This window comes from Mustela putorius, unplaced genomic scaffold (genome assembly GCF_011764305.1).
Source record: "Mustela putorius furo isolate JIRA1106 unplaced genomic scaffold, ASM1176430v1.1 tig00000145_pilon_pilon_pilon, whole genome shotgun sequence".
NCBI lineage: Eukaryota > Metazoa > Chordata > Mammalia > Carnivora > Mustelidae > Mustela > Mustela putorius.
In genome coordinates, this window is record NW_025421294.1 from 20,965,497 (window position 1) to 20,984,240 (window position 18,744).

An 18,744-nucleotide genomic window follows, 5' to 3' on the forward strand; every position below is an offset into this window, starting at 1 on the left:
TATATTTATATTAGGTAGATATAGATAGATAACTATATTTACATTTATATTTATATTAGATAGATACAGATAGATAGATAGGTAAATATCATAAAAAATGAAATGTTATCATTTGCAGTGACATGGATGGAGCTACAGAATATTAATGCTAAGGGAAATAAGCCAGTCAGAGAAAGAGAAATATCATGATTTCTCTCATATATGGAATTTAAGAAACACAACTGCTGCTGCCCCTCGGAACAATTTGTTACTTAAAATGTAACCTCTGGAGGATTTTACTAGTTACCAAGCACATTTAGATATGGCCTTAAGAAATACATATACTGACAACAGGTCTTTGGGGAGAAGGACGATATACGACCGTGAAGCTGGGCAGCTGGGGATGCCCCGCTCGCTCAGGGCGGAATGCCGCTCCTTCACAGAAGCTGGGCAGCTGGGGATACCTGGCTCGCTCAGGGCGGAATGCCGCCCCTTCACAGAGGCCAGGCAGCCAGAACGCCCCACCTGCCCAGGGCAGAACGCTGCCTGCTTCTGGGAAGCCGAGCATCCAGGAACATCCGGTCAGCTCAGGGTGGAACAAAAACCGCCTGCTTCCCTTATCCGTTATCGCTCCTTTCTCATCCCAGAAGCGCCTGTTGTTAGTTAGATGAGTCCTTTAAATGTGCTTGTTTAACTATAAACTTTATCCTCCTTCTTGCTTGTCTGCAAGACGGGATTAATGTTTGACCTTCATCAATCCTTCTATTGGCTATTGTTTTCTATCAAATAAAAGTGAGACTGTGGAGTTGCTCGTGGCAGCAGTCCTTTTTGACTGTTGTCCCCTGTTCCCAATCTCTTGCAGCTGACTTGTTTGTGCCTAATTCTTCTCTCGTCTAGGACTGGAAGCGTCAACAACAAACAAGCAAAGGGGGATATAGACTCTTAACTCAAGAAAACAAACTGATGGTTACCAGAGGGGATGTGGGTGGGGAGATAGCTTAGCTGGATGATAGGGATTAAAGAGTGCACTTGCTGTGATGAGCATTGGGTATTGTATAGAAGTGTTGAATCACTATATTGTATACCTAAAACTAATATAACACTATATGTTAACTAACTGGAATTTAAATAAAGACTCAATAAAAGGGGTTCCTGGTGGCTCAGTTGGTTAACCATCTGCCTTTGCCTCAGGTCATGATTTTGGAGTCTATAGATCGAGCCCCACATCCCACATTGGGTTCTGCTCAGAGGCAGTCCACTTCTCCTTCTGCCCCTCACCCCACTCAGGCGTTTTCTCTCTCTCTTTCAAATAAATAAATAAATAACATCTTTTAAGAAAATTTTAAAAAGTAAGAGAGGACAGAACCTGAAATCACATAAAATGCGCAATCAAAACTAGAGACACGTGTTGCCTGGGTGGCTCAGTGGGTTAAAGCCTCTACCTTCAGCTCAGGTCATGATCCCAGGGTCCCAGGATCGAGCCCAGCATCGGGCTCTCTGCTCAGTGGGGAGCCTGCTTCCTCCTCTCTCTCTGCCTGTTTCTCTGCCTGCTTGTGATCTCTGTCTGTCAAATAAGTAAATAAAATCTTAAAAACAAAAACTAGAGAGGGTAGACAGGGGAGGCAAGATAGAAGCATTTATTTATTTAAGATACTTTATTTTATCTGGTTCCTCAAGTTTAGCTAGATATCTATGAAACCATTCTGAACACACATGAATTCAGTCCGAGATGTACAAAAATATTCCTGAAACTCTACAAGCAGAAAAACAACTGCTTTTTGCATGGTAGAAAGTGCAGAGTTGTGAATCTGTGGAGAAATATCAGAAGATAAACGGAGGGGGGGAGGCAGCCTCCATGAGCCAACTACTGGAAAGTGATATAAATCAGAAGCATAAAATCAGAACCCTTAGGAATCTGCTCCAGTGAGAGATACCCCTTTCTGAAAGAGGCAAGCAGAATGAAAGGAATAGAATTCTAGGTGGGTCACTGAGGTCTCAGGATCCTAGGAGACCCACAAAGAATGAGGATGCCTGATCTGATAGACTGTCCAAGTAGTGGACCAGGGAAACTAGCTATGGTCAGTGAGTCCAGAAGGGACTTTCAGCTCCAGTGGCCATAAACCATGAGCAGGGCAGGTAGGGAGACCATTCTTTGCCTGACCACCCTGAAAAGAACTGGAATGTGTGGGCTGTTTAAAATAATAGAGCTTCCTTATGGCCCTGCTATTGCACTACTGGGTATTTACCCCAAAGATACAGATGTAGTGAAAAGAAGGGCCATCTGTACCCCAATGTTTATAGCAGCAATGGCCATGGTCGCCAAACTGTGGAAAGAACCAAGATGCCCTTCAATGGACGAATGGATAAGGAAGATGTGGTCCATATACACTATGGAGTAGTATGCCTCCATCAGAAAGGATGAATACCCAACTTTTGTAGCAACATGGATGGGATTGGAAGAGATTATGCTGAGTGAAATAAGTCAAGCAGAGAAAGTCAATTAACATATGGTTTCACTTATTTGTGGAGCATAACAAATAGCATGGAGGACAAGGGGAGATGGAGAGGAGAAGGGAGTTGAGGGAAATTGGAAGGGGAGGTGAACCATGAGAGACTATGGACTCTGAAAAACAATCTGAGGGTTTTGAAGGGGCGGGGGGTGGGAGGTTGGGGGATCCAGGTGGTGCGTATTGGAGAGGGCATGGATTGAATGGGGCACTGGGTGTGGTGCAAAAATAATGAATACTGTTACACTGAAAAAATTAAAAATTAAAAAAAAATACCCTGACAGAGCGGCAACAGTTGCACTCTCAGGGTGGCAGTGGCCCCAGAAAGGACAGTAGGAGGGCTCCCAGCCATGATGTGGGAGCAGCAGAGCAGAGTGCACCCACGAGCCCACAACCACTAAGTGTGGCTCTCAGGCAGGGGACCACCCCCTCCCCCGCCCCGCCAAAAGGGAGAACTGCAGTAGGGGCAAACCGAGAGAATCTTCTGGTTTGGGGCACACAGAAGTGGAGATGGTTTGACCTGGAGTGTTTATTGAAGAAGGGAGACTATGATCTTGTGGCTTTGGGCCAGAGATCCCAGCACAGCCATTTTTGCCCTGACCCTCTGATGAGGCATGGGAAGCCACCAGAGAACAAAAGCCACACAGAGGACCAGCTCATCTTGAGCCCATCCCCCTGATAAGGTCCCCAACTCTGCCCAGGCCTGAAAACAGAATAGTAGGCCCCTCGCACAGAAGACAGACTAGAAGAATAGGTGAGTGAGAAGCTTATAGATCTCACAGGACTATAAAACTCCAAAGCCAAGGGAAAATAATACATTGAACCCCACATGTTTCCTCATGACTTGTTTTTCTTTCAGTCTGAAATTTTACATTTTTAAACGCTTTTCCTGTTTCAATCAGGTTCTTTTATTTAATTTACTTAATTTATTTATTTGTGAGAGAGAAAGAGTACAAGCAGGGGGAGTAGTAGGCAGAGGGAAAAGCGGGCTCCCCACTGAGGAAGGAGCCCTATATGGGACTTGATTCCAGGACGCTGGGATCATGACCCGAGCAGAAGGTAGACACTTAACCAACTAAGCCACCCAGGTGTCCCTCAACTAGATTCTTATTTTAGCAATTTATGTTTTTAAGTCGCTTTATAACCTTTTTTCACATCTACATTTTATATATTTATGTCTCATTTTAGTCCTTTTTTAACACTATATATATATATATATATATATATATATATATATATATATATATTATATATATCCTTTGTTTTCTTTGCAATTTTGGGATGTAGTGTCTTCGAACACAGAGACCAAAATTCAACAGGAACAAGAAGAACAAGTAGATCATCCTGCTTTGTCCACCCTGTGAGATCATAGTTTCCCTCCTCCCCACCTTCTTTCATTGTTGTGTTCATTTTGGCTTTGAATGCTTTTCTGTGGTGGACTCCAGCCACTTCAGAGTTTTTCTAGGTGTATTTTGCCTGGGTTGTGGTTGATATTTTAGACTCTATTCATTTGCTCACCCATCCTTCCTTGGACAGAATGACTAGAAGGATAAACTCACAACAAGGAAAGAACCAGAGACAATCTTCTCAGCCACAGAATACAAGCAAGGTGTCAGAGATATAATTCAGGGTAGCAATTATAAAGTTAACAGCTAGGCTTGAAAAAGGAATAAATGACAATACAGAATCTCTATAAGTGGAATGAGATCTAATCAGGCTGAACTTCAAAATGCTATGAATGAACAAGATGGGATCAGGAGGGAGACAAACCATAAGAGACTCTTAATGTCACAAAACAAACTGAGGGTGGCTGTGGGGAGGGGGGTAGGGAGAGGGTGGTGGGGTTATGGACTTTGGGCAGGGTATGTGCTATGGTGAGTGCTGTGAAGTGTGTAAACCTGGTGATTCACAGACCTGTATCCCTGGGGCTAATAATACATTATATGTTTATTAAAAAATTAAAAATTTTTTCAAATGCTATGAATGAGATGCAGTCTAAATTGGATGAGCTAACAGCTAGTGTCAGTGAGGCAGAAGAGAGAATAAGTAATATAGAGGACGGGCTGATGGTAAGGAAGGAAGTCAGGGGAAAAAGAGAAAAACAACTAATAGCCCATGAAGAAAGGCTTCAAAAGTATAATGATACATTGAAAAGAACTGAGGCGCCTGGTGGCTCAGTGGGTTAAAGCCTCTGCCTTCCGCTCAGGTCGTCATCCCAGGGTCCTGGGACTGAGCCCTGCATCAGGCTCTCTGCTCAGCAGGGAGCCTGCTTCTCTCTCTCTCTCTCTCTGCCTGCCTCTCTGCCTACTTGTGATCTCTATCAAATAAATAAATAAAATCTTAAAAAAAAAAAAAGAGCCAATGTCAGAATCATCAGGATCCAAGAGAGGCTGGAAAGAGAAAGAGGGCTAGAAGGTACACTTGGGGAAATCATGAGAACTTCCCTAGTCTGGGGAAGGAAACAAGCACTCATGTCCAAGAGGCAGAGAGGACCCTTCGCAAAATCAGTAAAAACAGATCAACACCCCTATGTATAATAGTGAAGCTTACAAATCTTAGAGCCAAAGAAGCTATCCTGGGAGCAGCTAGGGAGAGGAAATTCCTCACATATGGAGGGATGAACATCAGAATAACATCAGACCTATTAACAGAAACCAGGCAGGCCAGAAAGGGCTGGCAAGATATATTCAGGGTACTAAATGAGAAGAACATCCATCCAAGAATACTTTATCCACCAAGGCTTTCACTGATAATAGGAGATAAAGAGTTTCCAGGACAGAGAGAAACTGAAAGAATACGTGACCACCAAGCCAGTCTTGCAAGAAATATTAGGTGGGATACTATAAGTGAAAGAGACCCAAGAGTCACATAGATCAGAAAGTAACAGAGATAACCTACTGAAACAGGTACTTTGCAGGCAATACAATGGCACTAAATTTCTATCTTTTAATATTCTGAATATAAATGAGCTGAATTCTCCAATCAAAAGACACAGGGTATCAGATTGAATATAAAAAGCAGGACCCACCTGGGATCGAGTCCCACATCAGGCTCTCTGCTCAGCAGGGAGCCTGCTTCCTCCTCTCTCTCTCTGCCTGCCTCTCTGCCTACTTGTGATCTCTGTCTGTCAAGTAAATAAATAAAATCTTAAAAAAAAAAAAAAAGCAGGACCCAGGGACGCCTGGGTGGCTCAGTTGGTTAAGTGGCTGCTTTCAGTTCAGGTCATGGTCCCAGTGTCCTGGGATCGAGTCCCACATTGGGCTCTGCTTCTCCCTCTTCCACCCTGTCTGCCTGTGTGCTCGCTCGCTCGCTCTCTGTCTCTGACAAATAAATAAATAAAATCTTAAAAAAAAAAAAAAAAAAGCAGGACCCATGCAGATGCTGTCTACAAAAGATTCAATTTGAACCTAAAGATACATCCTGATTGAAAGTGAGGGGATGGATAAATCATTTATCATGCTAGTGGACCTCAAAAGAAAGCTTGGTAGCAACCCTCATATCAGACAAGTTAGATTTTAAACCAAAGACTGTAGTAAGAGATGTAGAGGGACACTATATCATACTCAAGTGATCTATCCAACAAGAGCTAACAATTGTAAATATCTATGCCCCCAATGTGCAAGCAGCAAATTATATAAACCAATTAATATCCAAAGTGAAGAAATGTATTGACAATAATACATTAATAGCAGGGGACTTCAACACCCCACTCAAAGGAATGGAGAGGACATCTAAGCAGAAGATAAACAAAGAAATGCAGGCTTTGAATGACACACTGGACCAATGGGCTTCACAGATATCTACAGAACATTCCATCCTAAAACAAGAGAATACTCATTCTTCTCGAGTGCACATGGAACTTTCTCCAGAATAGATCACATACTGGGTCACAAATTAGGTCTCAAATACCAAAAGACTGAGATCATTCCCTGTATATTTTCAGACCACAATGCTTTGAAACTGGAACCTAATAACAAGAAGAAATTTGGAAGGAACTCAAACACTTGGAAGTTAAGGAATATCCTGCTAAAGAATGCATGCATCAACTGGGAAATTAAAGAACTTAAATAATTCATGCAAACTAATGAAAATGAAAACACATTGATTCAAAACTTATGGGGTACTGTAAAGGCAGTCCTAAGAGGGAAGTACATAGCAGGCCGAGCTCCTCTCAAAAAATTGGAAAAATCATAAATACACAAGCTAACCTTTCATCTACAAGACCTGGAGAAAGAACAGCAAATAGAGCATAAACCAAGCAGGAGAAGATAAATAATAAAGATTGGAAAAGAAATCAATAAAATAGAAACCAGAAGTACAGGAGAATAGATCAACAAAAGTAGAAGCTGGTTTTTTGAAAGAGTTAATAAGATCAATAAACATCTGACCAGACTTATCCAAAAGAAAAGAGAAAGGACCCAAATAAATAAAATCATGAATGAAAGGGGAGAGGTCACAACCAATATAGGTAATATAGGTAAATATATGTTAGAACATATTATGAGCAACTATATGCCAACAAATTAGGCAATCTGGAAAAAATGGATGCATTGTTGGAAACTTATAAACTACCAAGACTGAAACAGGAAGAGGAAGAACATCTGAACTGACCAATAACCAGTAAGGAAACTGATGCAGTAATCAAAACCCTCCCCCAAAAAACAAGAGTCCAGGGCCAGATGGCTTCCCAGGGAATTCTACCAAACATTTAAAGAAGAAATAATACCTATTCCACTAAAGTTGTTTCAAAAATAGAAATGGAAGGAAAACTTCCAAACTCTTTCTCTGAGGCCAGCATTACCTTGATCCCAAAACCAAAGATCCCATCAAAAAGAGGAATTAGAGAGCAATATCCCTGATGAACATGAATGTGAAAATATTCACCAAGATCCTAGCCAATAGGATCCAACAGTACGTTAAAAGGATTATTCACCATGACAAGGTGGGATTCACTCCTGGGGTGTAAGGTTGGTTCCAGACGGTGATACTGGAAGTCCTAGTTAATACAGTAAGAAAAGGAAAGGAAATAGGATGTACATATTTTGAGAAGGAAGAAATATTATCCATGTTTGCAGATGATAAGATTGTCTATGTAGAAAATCCCAAAGAATCAACAAAAAACTTCTGAAGCCATTAAGAAACTATAGCCAGGTGGTTGCAGGATACAAAGTTAATATATAAAAGTCAATTGCTCTTCTATATAATAGCAATGAAAAATTGGAATTTGAAATTTAAAACATAATACCATTTATATTAGCACCAAAATAACTGAAACACATAGGTATAAGTATAACAAAACATTTAAATAATAGCTGGAAAATCCCAAAGTATGTGGAGATTAAACAACTTACCTCATATGTTATTAAATAACAGTAAAGTCACAGAATAAATTTTTAAATGCATTGAACAAAATGAAAATGAAAATATTACACAGCAAAATCTGTGGGATATAAAGGATCTATATGAGGAAAACTACAAAACTCTGATGAAAGAAATCAAAGAATAGATACATAAATGGAGAGATATTTTATGTTGAAAAGAAAATTTAATATTATTAAGATGTCAATTATTTCCAAATTGAATCTATTGATATAGATCCAATGCAATTCCAAAAAAAATCCCAGCAAATTATTTTTTGTATACTGACAAACTGATTCTAAAATTTAGAGACTATGGACTCTGAGAAACAATCTGAGGGGTTTGAAGTGGCGGGGGTGTGGGAGGTTGGGGTACCAGGTGGTGGGTATTACAGAGGGCACGGATTGCATGGAGCACTGGGTGTGGTGAAAAAATAATGAATACTGTTATGCCGAAAATAAATAAAAAATAAATTTAAAAAAATAAATTAAAAAAAAAAAGGAGTGCTCGCTTCGGCAGCACATATACTAAAAAAAAAAAAAGGAAAAAGACCCAGGGTGGCCAATAGAATACTGAATCAAAACAAAGAGTATTGATTCTAGCTGATTTTAAGACTTACCATATAATGCTACAGTGTTCAAGACAGCATGGTATTGTCTGGAGAATAGAAAAATAAATCAGTGGAACAGAATAGAAAGCTTAACTAATATAGTTAACTGATCTTTGACAAGGGAACAAAGGCAAATCAATGGAATCGGGAATCTTTGCAGCAAACGTCCATGCTGGAGCAAGTATACATCTGAATGTAAACAAACAAGCAAACAAAAAGAATATACATGCATACCTTACACATCTCATAAAACTTAATCCCCAGAATGAATCAATAGATATAAATGTAAAACGCAAAATTATAGGGGTCTCTGGGTGACTCAGTGGGTTAAAGCCTCTGCCTTCAGCTCAGGTCATGATCCCAGGATCCTGGGATCGAGCCCCATATTGGGCTCTCTGATCATCAGGGAGCTTTCTTTCCTCTCTCTCTCTCTCTGCCTGCCTCTCTGCCTACTTGTGATCTCTGTCAAATAAATAAATAAAATCTTTTAAAAAATGATACCATAGATCAAAACACACATTTCTCTCACCAAAAAAAAAGAGGGTATACAAATGGCCAACAATAACAACAAAAGAACATATGAACAGATCACAAGATATTCAGGAACTGAAAGTTAAAACAATGAGATATCACTATACACCAATCAGGGTGACCAAAATCCAAAACACTGACAATACCAAATGCTGCCAAGGTTGTGGAGCAACAGGAACTCTCTTTCATTGTTGGTGAGAACACCACCTTGGAAAACGTTTTGGCAGTTATTTAGAAGACTAATCATGGGTTTACCATATGATCCAGCAATTGTGGTTCTAGATACTTACCTAATAAGTTGAAAACTTTGTCCACAAAAAAACCTGCATACAAATATTTATGGTAGCTTTATTCATAAAGGTCCAAAATTGAAAGCAATCTAGATAGCTTTCAATAAATGAATGGATAAACAATGCATGGTACATTGGTCAAATACTTTGAAAATATTGTGGGTTTGTTAAGATGTCTATACTGCCTAGAGCAATCTATACTGTTAATGCCATTCTGATCAAAATTCCACTGGTACTTTTCAAGGAGCTGGAGCAAATAATCCTAAAATTTGTATGGAATCAGAAGAGACCCTGAATTGCTAAGGAAATGTTGAAAAAGAAAAACAAAACTGGCAGCATCACGTTACCTGATTTCAAGCTTTACTACAAAGCCGTGATCACCAAGACAGCATGGTACTGGAATAAAAACAGATACATAGACCAGTGGAACAGAGTAGAGAGCCCAGATATGGACCCTCAATTATATGGTCAAATAATCTTTGACAAAGCAGGAAAAAAAATCCAGTGAAAAAAAGACAGCCTCTTCTTCTTCAATAAATGGTGCTGGGAAAATTGGACAGCTATGTGTAGAAGAATGAAACTCAACCATTCTCTTACACCATACACAAAGATAAACTCGAAATGGATAAAAGACCTCAACGTGAGACAGGAATCCATCAGAATCATAGAGGAGAACATAGGCAGTAACCTCTTCAATATCAGCCACAGCAACTTCTTTTAAGATATGTCTACAAAGGCCAAAGAAACAAGAGCAAAAATGAACTTTTGGGACTTCAAGATCAAAAGCTTCTGCACAGCAAAGGAAACAGTCAACAAAACAAAGAGGCAACCCACGGAATGGGAGAAGATATTTGCAAATGACAGTACAGACAAAAGACTGATATCCAGGATCAATAAAGAACTTCTCAAACTCAACACACACAAAACAGATAACCATGTCAAAAAAAAAAAAAAAATGGGCAGAAGACATGAACAGACACTTCTCCAATGAAGACATACAAATGGCTATCAGACACATGAAAAAATATTCATCATCACTAGCTATCAGGGAGATTCAAATCAAAACCACATTGAAATACCACCTTACATCAGTTAGAATGGCCAAAATTTGCAAGACAGGAAACAACGTGTGTTGAAGAGGATGTGGAGAAAGGGGAACCCTCTTACACTGTTGGTGGGAATGCAAGTTGGTGCAGCCAATTTGGAGAACGGTGTGGAGATTCCTTAAGAAATTAAAAATAGAGCTTCCCTTTGAACCTGCCATTGCACTACTGGGTATTTACCCCAAAGATACAGATGTAGTGAAAAGAAGGGCCATCTGTACCCCAATGTTCATAGCAGCTATGGCCACGGTCGCCAAAGTGTGGAAAGAACCAAGATGCCCTTCAGTGGACAATGGATAAAGATGTGGTCCATATACACTATGGAATATTATGCCTCCATCAGAAAGGATGAATACCCAACTTTTGTATCAACATGGACGGACTGGAAGAGATTATGCGGAGTGAAATAAGTCAAGCAGAGAGAGTCAATTATCATATGATTTCACTTATTTGTCGAGCATAACAAATAACATGGAAGGTATGGTGAGATGGAGAGGAGAAGGGAGTTGAGGGAAATTGGAAGGGGAGATGAACCATGAGAGACTATGGACACTGAAAATCAACCTGAGGGTTTTGAAGGAGCGGGGGGTGGGAGGTTGGGGGAGATTGGTGGTGGGTATTATGGGTATTATGGAGGGCACGTACTGCATGGAGCACTGGATGTGGTGCATAAACAATGAAGTCTGTTACACTAAAAAGAAATTAAATTAAAAAATATATATATTGTGGGTTTGGTTCCAGACCACCACAATAAAGTGAGTGAAATGAATTTTCTGATTCCCCAGTGCATATAAAAGTTATATTTACATTATACTATAGTCTATTAAATATGCAATAGCATTATATGTAAAAAATATATACATATTTTAATGTAAATATATTTCATTGCAAAAAGATGCTAATAGGGGCGCCTGGGTGGCTCAGTGGGTTAAGGCCTCTGCCTTTGGCTCAGGTCATGACCCCAGGGTCCTGGGATTGAGCCCCACATCGGGCTCTCTGCTTGACGGGGAGCCTGCTTCCCTCTCTCTCTCTGCCTGCCTCTCTGCATGCTTGTGATCTCTGTCTGTCAAATAAATAAATAAATAAAAATCTTTTTTAAAAAAAGATGCTAATCATCATCTGAGCTTTCACCAAATTTTAATCGTTTTTGCTGGTGGAACATTTCGCTTCAATGCTGCTGACTGATTAGATTAGTGGTTGCTGAGGGTTGGGGTCACTATGGCAATTTCTGAAAATAAGACAAAAGTGAAGTTTGTTCCATCAATGGACTCTCCCTTTCACAAGAATTTCTCTGCAGTATGTAATGCTGTTTTTTTAAAGAGTAATTTATGTATTTGAGTTGGTGGGGGAAGAGGCAGGTGGAGGAGAGACAGAATCCCAAGAAGACACCCTGCTGTGCATGAAACATGACACAGGACTCGATCCCACCACTGTGAGATCATGATCTGAACCAAAAGCAAGAATCAGATCTTAACCAACTGAGCCACCCAGATACTCTACACGTGATTCTGTTTGATAGCATTTTACCCAGGAACTTCTTTCAAAACTGGAGTCAATCAGTCAACCCTCTCAAACCCTGCTGCTGCTTTATCAACTAAGTTTATCTAACATTCTAATTCTTTGTTGTCATTTCAACTTTCACAGCATTTTCACTGGGAGTAGTTTCCACCTTAAGAAACCATTGTGTTTGCTCACCCATAAGAAGCAAGTCCTCAACTATTAAAATTTTTATCAAGAGATTGTGCCAATTCAGTCACACCTTCAGGCTCCACTTCTCATTCTAATTCTCTTGTGATAGCCATCACACTTGCAGTTATTTCTTCCACTGAAGTACCCCTCAAAGCCAGCCATGAAGGTGGTAATCAGCTTCTTCAAAATCTCTATTAATGTTGATAGTTTGACCTCTTCCCATGAATCTAAATGTTTTTAATGGTATCCAGAATGGTGAATCCTTTCCAGAAGGTTTTCAAATTTACTTTGCCCAGATCTATCCAATGAATCATCATCTGGGGCAGCTGTAACCTTACAAAATGTATTTCTTCAATAACAAGACTTGAAAGTCAAAATGACTCCTTGATCCATTGGCTGCAGAATGGATGCTGTGTCAGCAGGCATGAGACATCTGTACATCTCCATAAGAGTTCTTGGGTTATGAGGTGCATTGTCAATGAGAAGCATTATTTTGAAAAGATCTTTTTTTTTTCCTGAGGAGTACATCTCAACAGTGGGCTAAAATATTCAATAAACCACGTTATAACCAGATGTTCTGTCATCCAGGCTCTGTTTTTCCATTTACAGAGCACAGGCAGAGTAGATTTACAATTATTCTTAAGGGCCCTCGGATTTTTGGAATTGTAAATGAGCATTGGCTTCAACTTAAATATGTACTATGTGTTGGCTAACTGAATTTAAATAAATTTTCTAGAAAGGAAAAAAAAAGTCACCAGCTGCATTAACACCTATTGAGAGAGTAAGCCTGTGCTTTGAAGCCAGGCTTTGACTTCTCCTCTGTAGCTGGGAAAGTGGCATCTTTTTCCAACAAAAGGCTATTCTGTCTACATTGAAAATAAGTTCTTCGGTGTACCATCTTCATGAATTATCTTAGCAAGATCTTCTGGAAATTTACTGCTTCCACTTGCACTGTTTTTTTAAGTTTTTATTTAAATTCCAGTTAGTTAACATACAGTGTAAGTTTAAGGTATACAATATAGTGATTCAACACTTCCTTAGAACACTGAATGCTCATGACAAATGCATTCCTTAATCCCCATCATCCATTTAACCCATTCCCCCACCCACCTCCCCTCTGTTAGTCATCAGTCTATTCTCTATAGTTTAGTCTATTTCTTAATTTGCCTCTTTTTCCCTTTGCTCATTTGTTTTGCCTCTTAGAATCCACATGAGAGTGCAATCATATGGCATTTGTCTTTCTCTGGCTTATGGAGCTTACCCTAATACTCTCTAGCTCCATCCACATCATTCCAAATGGCAAGGTTTCATTCTTTTTTATGGCTGAGTAATATTCCATTGTGTATATATCCAATATCTTCTTTATCTATTGAACAGTTGATGGACACTTGTGCTGTTTCCATAGTTTGACTATTACAGATAATGCTGCTCTAAACATTGGGGTGCATGTATCCCCAATTATCATTTGAATTATCATTTTTGTATTCTTTAGATAAATGCTTAGTAGATCCAACTCCTGGATCATAAGGTATTTCTTTTTCTTTCTTTTTTTTAAGATGTATTCATTTGAGAGAACACACAAGCAGGGGGAAGGGCAGAGAGAGAGAGAGAGAGAGCAGACTCCCTGCTGAGCTTGGAGCCCAGCACAGCGTTCCATTTTATGATCCTGAGATCATGAACTGAGCTGAAACCAAGAGTCAGGTTCTTACTGACTGAGCCACCCAGGCACTATATATATTTATCCCCCCCAACCCCAAAAGAGAGAGAGATGGGGGAGGGGCAGAAGGAGAGGAAGAGAGGAGAGAAACTCCTAAGCAGGGTCGACACCTATGGTGGAGCATGACATGGGGCTCAATCTCACAAACCTGAGATCATGATCTGAGCCGAAATCAAGAGTCATAGTCTTAACCAACTGAGTCACCCAGGAACCTCAAGTAATTCTGGTTTTTGTCTGTTAGTTTGTTTTTAACTTTTTGAGGAACCTCCATACTGTTTTCCACAGTGGCTGTACCAGTTTGCATTCCCACCAACAGTGAAAGAGTGTTCACCTTTCTCCACATCCTTGCCAACATCTGTTGTTTCTTGTGCTGTTGATTTTAGCCATCCTAAGAGGTATGAAGTGATATCTCATTGTAGTTTTGATTTGTATTTCCATGAGGATTAGTGACGTTGAGCATCTTTTCACGTGTCTGTTGGCCATCTGCATGTCTCCTGCAGTAAAATGTCTATTCATGTGTACTTGTACCTTTAAGTCATGGAGACGGCATCTTTCCTTAAACCTCATGAACAAACCTCTGCTAAGTTCAAAGTTTTCTTTTGCAGCTTCCTCACCTCTCTCAGCCTTCATAGAATTGAAGAAAGTTAAGGTCTTCCTCTGGATTAGGTTTTGGCTTAAGGGAATGTTGTAGCTTATTTGATCTTCTATCTAGACCACTAAAACCTTCTCCATATCAACAAGGCTGCTTCACTTTATCATTCATGTGTACACTGGAGTAAAACTTTCTGTAACTGACTGTGAACAGTTGAGATAACTCACTACCTTCAGACCAGCCTGGAATAGACCTTTCAATTTCCTTCAAGAACTATTCCTTTGCATTCACACACAACTTGGTTGTTTGGTCCAAGAGGCCTAGCTTTCAACCAATCTTGATTATCAACATGCCTTCCTAGCTAAGCTTAGTCATTTTTAGCTTTACTTCTTTTGTTACATGAACACTTAGAGGCCATTGTAGGGTTATTTCAATATTATTGTTCCTCAAGTAATAGGGAGCCCCAAGGAGAGGGATTGAGATGGGGGAACAGCCAGTCAGTGGAGTCAAGAACACACCCAACATTTACTGATTAAGTTCACTGTCTAAATAAATAAATATATATATATATATATATATACATACATACATATATATGTATATGTATACATATATATTTTTTTCTTTAAGTAGGCCCCATGCCCAGCATGGACCCCAACGTGGGGCTTGAGCTCATGACCCTGAGATCAAGACCCAAGCCAAGATCAAGAATTAGACACTTAACTGACTGAGCCATCCAGACACTCCTGGTTTACTATCTTATATGGGACAATTCATGGTGCCCCCAATAACAGTAGTAACATCAAAGATCACAGATCACAGATCACTATAACGAATACAATAAAAATAAAAATTTGAAATGTTCTGAGAATTACCAAAATATGACACAGAAGCAAAGGGAGTTAATGCTGATGGGTAAATGGTGGTAGTAGACTTGCTCAATGAAGGGTTGACACAATCCTTCAATTTGTTAGGGAAAAAAAACCCATTATCTGTGAAGTACAATAAAGCAAAGTACAATAAAACAAAGTATGCTTGGGGGCAACTGAGTGGCTCAGTCAGTTAAATGTCTGCCTTCACCTCAGGTCATGATCCCAGGAGCCTGGGATCTAGCCCTGCATTGGGCTCCCTGGTTAGCAGGGAGCCTGCTTCTCCCTCTCCCTTCTGCCATTCCTCCCATCCCCAGCTTGTGCTTTATGGCTCTCTCTCTCTGCCAAATAAATAAATAAAATCTTAGAGGAAAAAAAGTATGCCTGTATTACTGAGTGATTTAAGAAATGAGCTATCAAGCCATGAAAAACTATGGAGGAATCTTAGATTCAAATTGTTAAGTCAAAGAAATCAGTTGGAAAGGCTACATACTCTAAGATTCCAATTATATATCACTCTAGAAAAGGCAAACGATGGACAGAGTTAAAATATCAGTGGTTACCAGCAGTTTGATGAGGGAGATGGGATTAATAGGTCAAGCACAGGGCATTTTTCAAGGCAGTGAAATTATTCTATACGATACTCTAATGGTGGAAAGATGAAATTATGCATTTGTCAAAATGCACAGAACTATAAAATATAGAGTAAACCCTAAAGTAAACTATAGACTTTAGTTAATATTAATATATCAACATTAGTTCATCAATTTTAACAAATCTACCACACTAATGCAAAACGTTAATAACAGAAAGGGGGAACGAGAGAGAGGGCACATAGGTCCTCCCTCTATTCTGTGGAATTTTTCTCTAAACCTACAATTGTTTTACTGAGGTAAAAAAAAAAAATTAAATGTCAGCAAAGAAAATCCAACAACACATTATGTAAATAACATCACAACTAAGTGGAATTTATCCCAGATATGCAGAATGCAATATTAGGAATTACAATAGTATAATTTACTGAATCAGTAGATCTAAGAAGAAAAGCATGACTTTTTTCCCTATGTGCAAAAAGACCCTCCAATAACATTCAAAACACATTCCAGATTTTTAAAAATAATTAAAATGGTAATTGGTAACTATATCTCTAACCTTACCATGTGTGTACATTAAATTATATCATCTTATATCATATACATATTACATATATATACACACATACATAACCATGTTAGGGACACATCTTACTTAATGGGGAAACAATGCAAGAATTCCAATAAAGGTCAGGATCAAGGCAAGGATGCTTTCTATTTTTACTACTTTTCAACATTACATTGGAGGAATTACCCAATGCAGTCAGAGAAAGGAAAACAAATAGAGATATATAAATTGGAAAAGAAGTTGGGGCGCCTGGGTGGCTCAGTGGGTTAAGCCACTGCCTTCGGCTCAGGTCATGATCCCAGGGTCCTGGGATCGAGTTCCGCAACGGGATCTCTGCTCAGCGGGAAGCCTGCTTCCTCCTCTCTCTCTCTGCCTGCCTCTCTGCCTACTTGTGATCTCTCTCTGTCAAATAAATAAATAAATTCTTTAAAAAAAAAAAAAAGGAAGTATAAACAATTCAGTAAGGTGTCAGCACAAAAATTTACACACAAAAATCAACAATCTTGGGGCACCTGGGTGGCTCAGAGGGTTAAGCTTCTGCCTTTGGCTCAGGTTATGATCTCAGGGTCTTGGGATCGAGCCCCACATCGGGCTCTCTGCTCAGCAGGGAGCCTGCTTCCTCCTCTCTCTCTCTGCCTGCCTCTCTGCCTACTTGTGATCTCTGTCAAATAAATAAATAAAATCTTTTAAAAAAAATCAACAATCTTCATACATTTGAATAATAACAAGTTAGAAAGTGTTAAGGAATTGGAGATCCTATCCACAAACAAAACAAGATGAATTCTTAAAAGCAAACCTGTTAAATGTACAAAATCTCATGTGTGGAAAAATTTAATGTACTTCTAAAAAGGACAAATGTGGACTTGAACCAGTGGAAAACTTCCCTTTGACTTAATATCATAAAGATGTCAGTTGTCTCCAAATTAATAGGTAAGTTAATATGATCCCAATAAAATACCACCATTTTATGGATGCAGACAATAATAACAGAAAAATAAACATGCAAGAATAAAGAGGAAATCATGTTATTCCCATTAAAATGACTACCATATAAACAAACAAACAAAAAAACAAACACCCCAAGTGTTGGCAAGGATATGGAGAAACTGGAATTTTTCTGCACTCTTGGTAGGAATGTAAAATAGTGCCCTGGTATGAAAACCAGCATTCCTCAGAAAACTAAAAATGGAATGACTGTGTGATCCAGCAATCCCAGTTCTGAGTATACATCCAAAAGAAATGAAAGCAGGATCTTACCCTCTTCACTACCTAGTAGTTGTACTTGATCTGGCTTGACGTCAGTGACTTTTAGTGGCTTAGTGATGTGCTGATGGCAAAATGACTCTCTTCCCTAAATTATTTGATGTAACAGTAATAACAATTCACTAATTATAAGCCAGTTATTGTTCCAAGCATATTTTAAGATTTTTTTTTAAAGATTTTATTTATTTATTTGGCAGACAGAGATCACAAGTAGGTGGAAAGGCAGGCAGAGAGAGAGGAGGAAGCAGGCTCTCCGCTGAGCAGAGAGCCCGATGCGGGGCTCGATCCCAGGACCCTGGGATCATGACCCGAGCCGAAGGCAGAGGCTTTAACCCACTGAGCCACCCAGGTGCCCCATATTTTAAGATTTTAACTAATCTATACACCCAACATGGGCTCAAACTCACAACCCTGAGATCAAGAGTTATATGTTCTACTGACCGAAGCAGCCAGGCACCCCTCCATTTCATTTTTTTTTTAAGTAAATTCTATCCCCAACAATGGGTCAAGTTCACAACCCCAGCCAGGTACCCCTTGATTTCTTTTCTAAGTAAACTCTACCTCCAACATGGGGCTCAAGCTCAAAACCCCGAGATCAAGAGTTGGGATGCTCTACCAACTGAGGCAGTCAGGCAATACTCCATTTCATTTTTTTAAAGTAAACTCTACCCCTAACATGGGGCTCAAACTCGCAACCCCAAGACCAAGAGTCATATGCTCTATCAACTGAGCAGCCAGGCACCCCAATACAGTGAATTTTCATAAGAACTATACAAAGTAGGTGCTATGAATGTCAATGTTTTAGAAATCAAAAAAGCAGTGTAACAGAGGTAGAGTTATTTGGCTAAGGTTACAAAGTGTGGAGGTTCTAGAACCAGGGCTTAAACCCTTATACTCTGCCCCTAGAGCCAAGACCCTTAACCTCTACACTAAAGGGCAAGAGGGGTTAAAGCAGGATCATTTTTTTTTTTAAGATTTTATTTATTCATTTGACAGAGAGAGATCACAAGTAAGCAGAGAGGCAGGCAGAGAGAGAGGAAGGGAAGCAGGCTCCCTGCTGAGCAGAGAGCCCGAT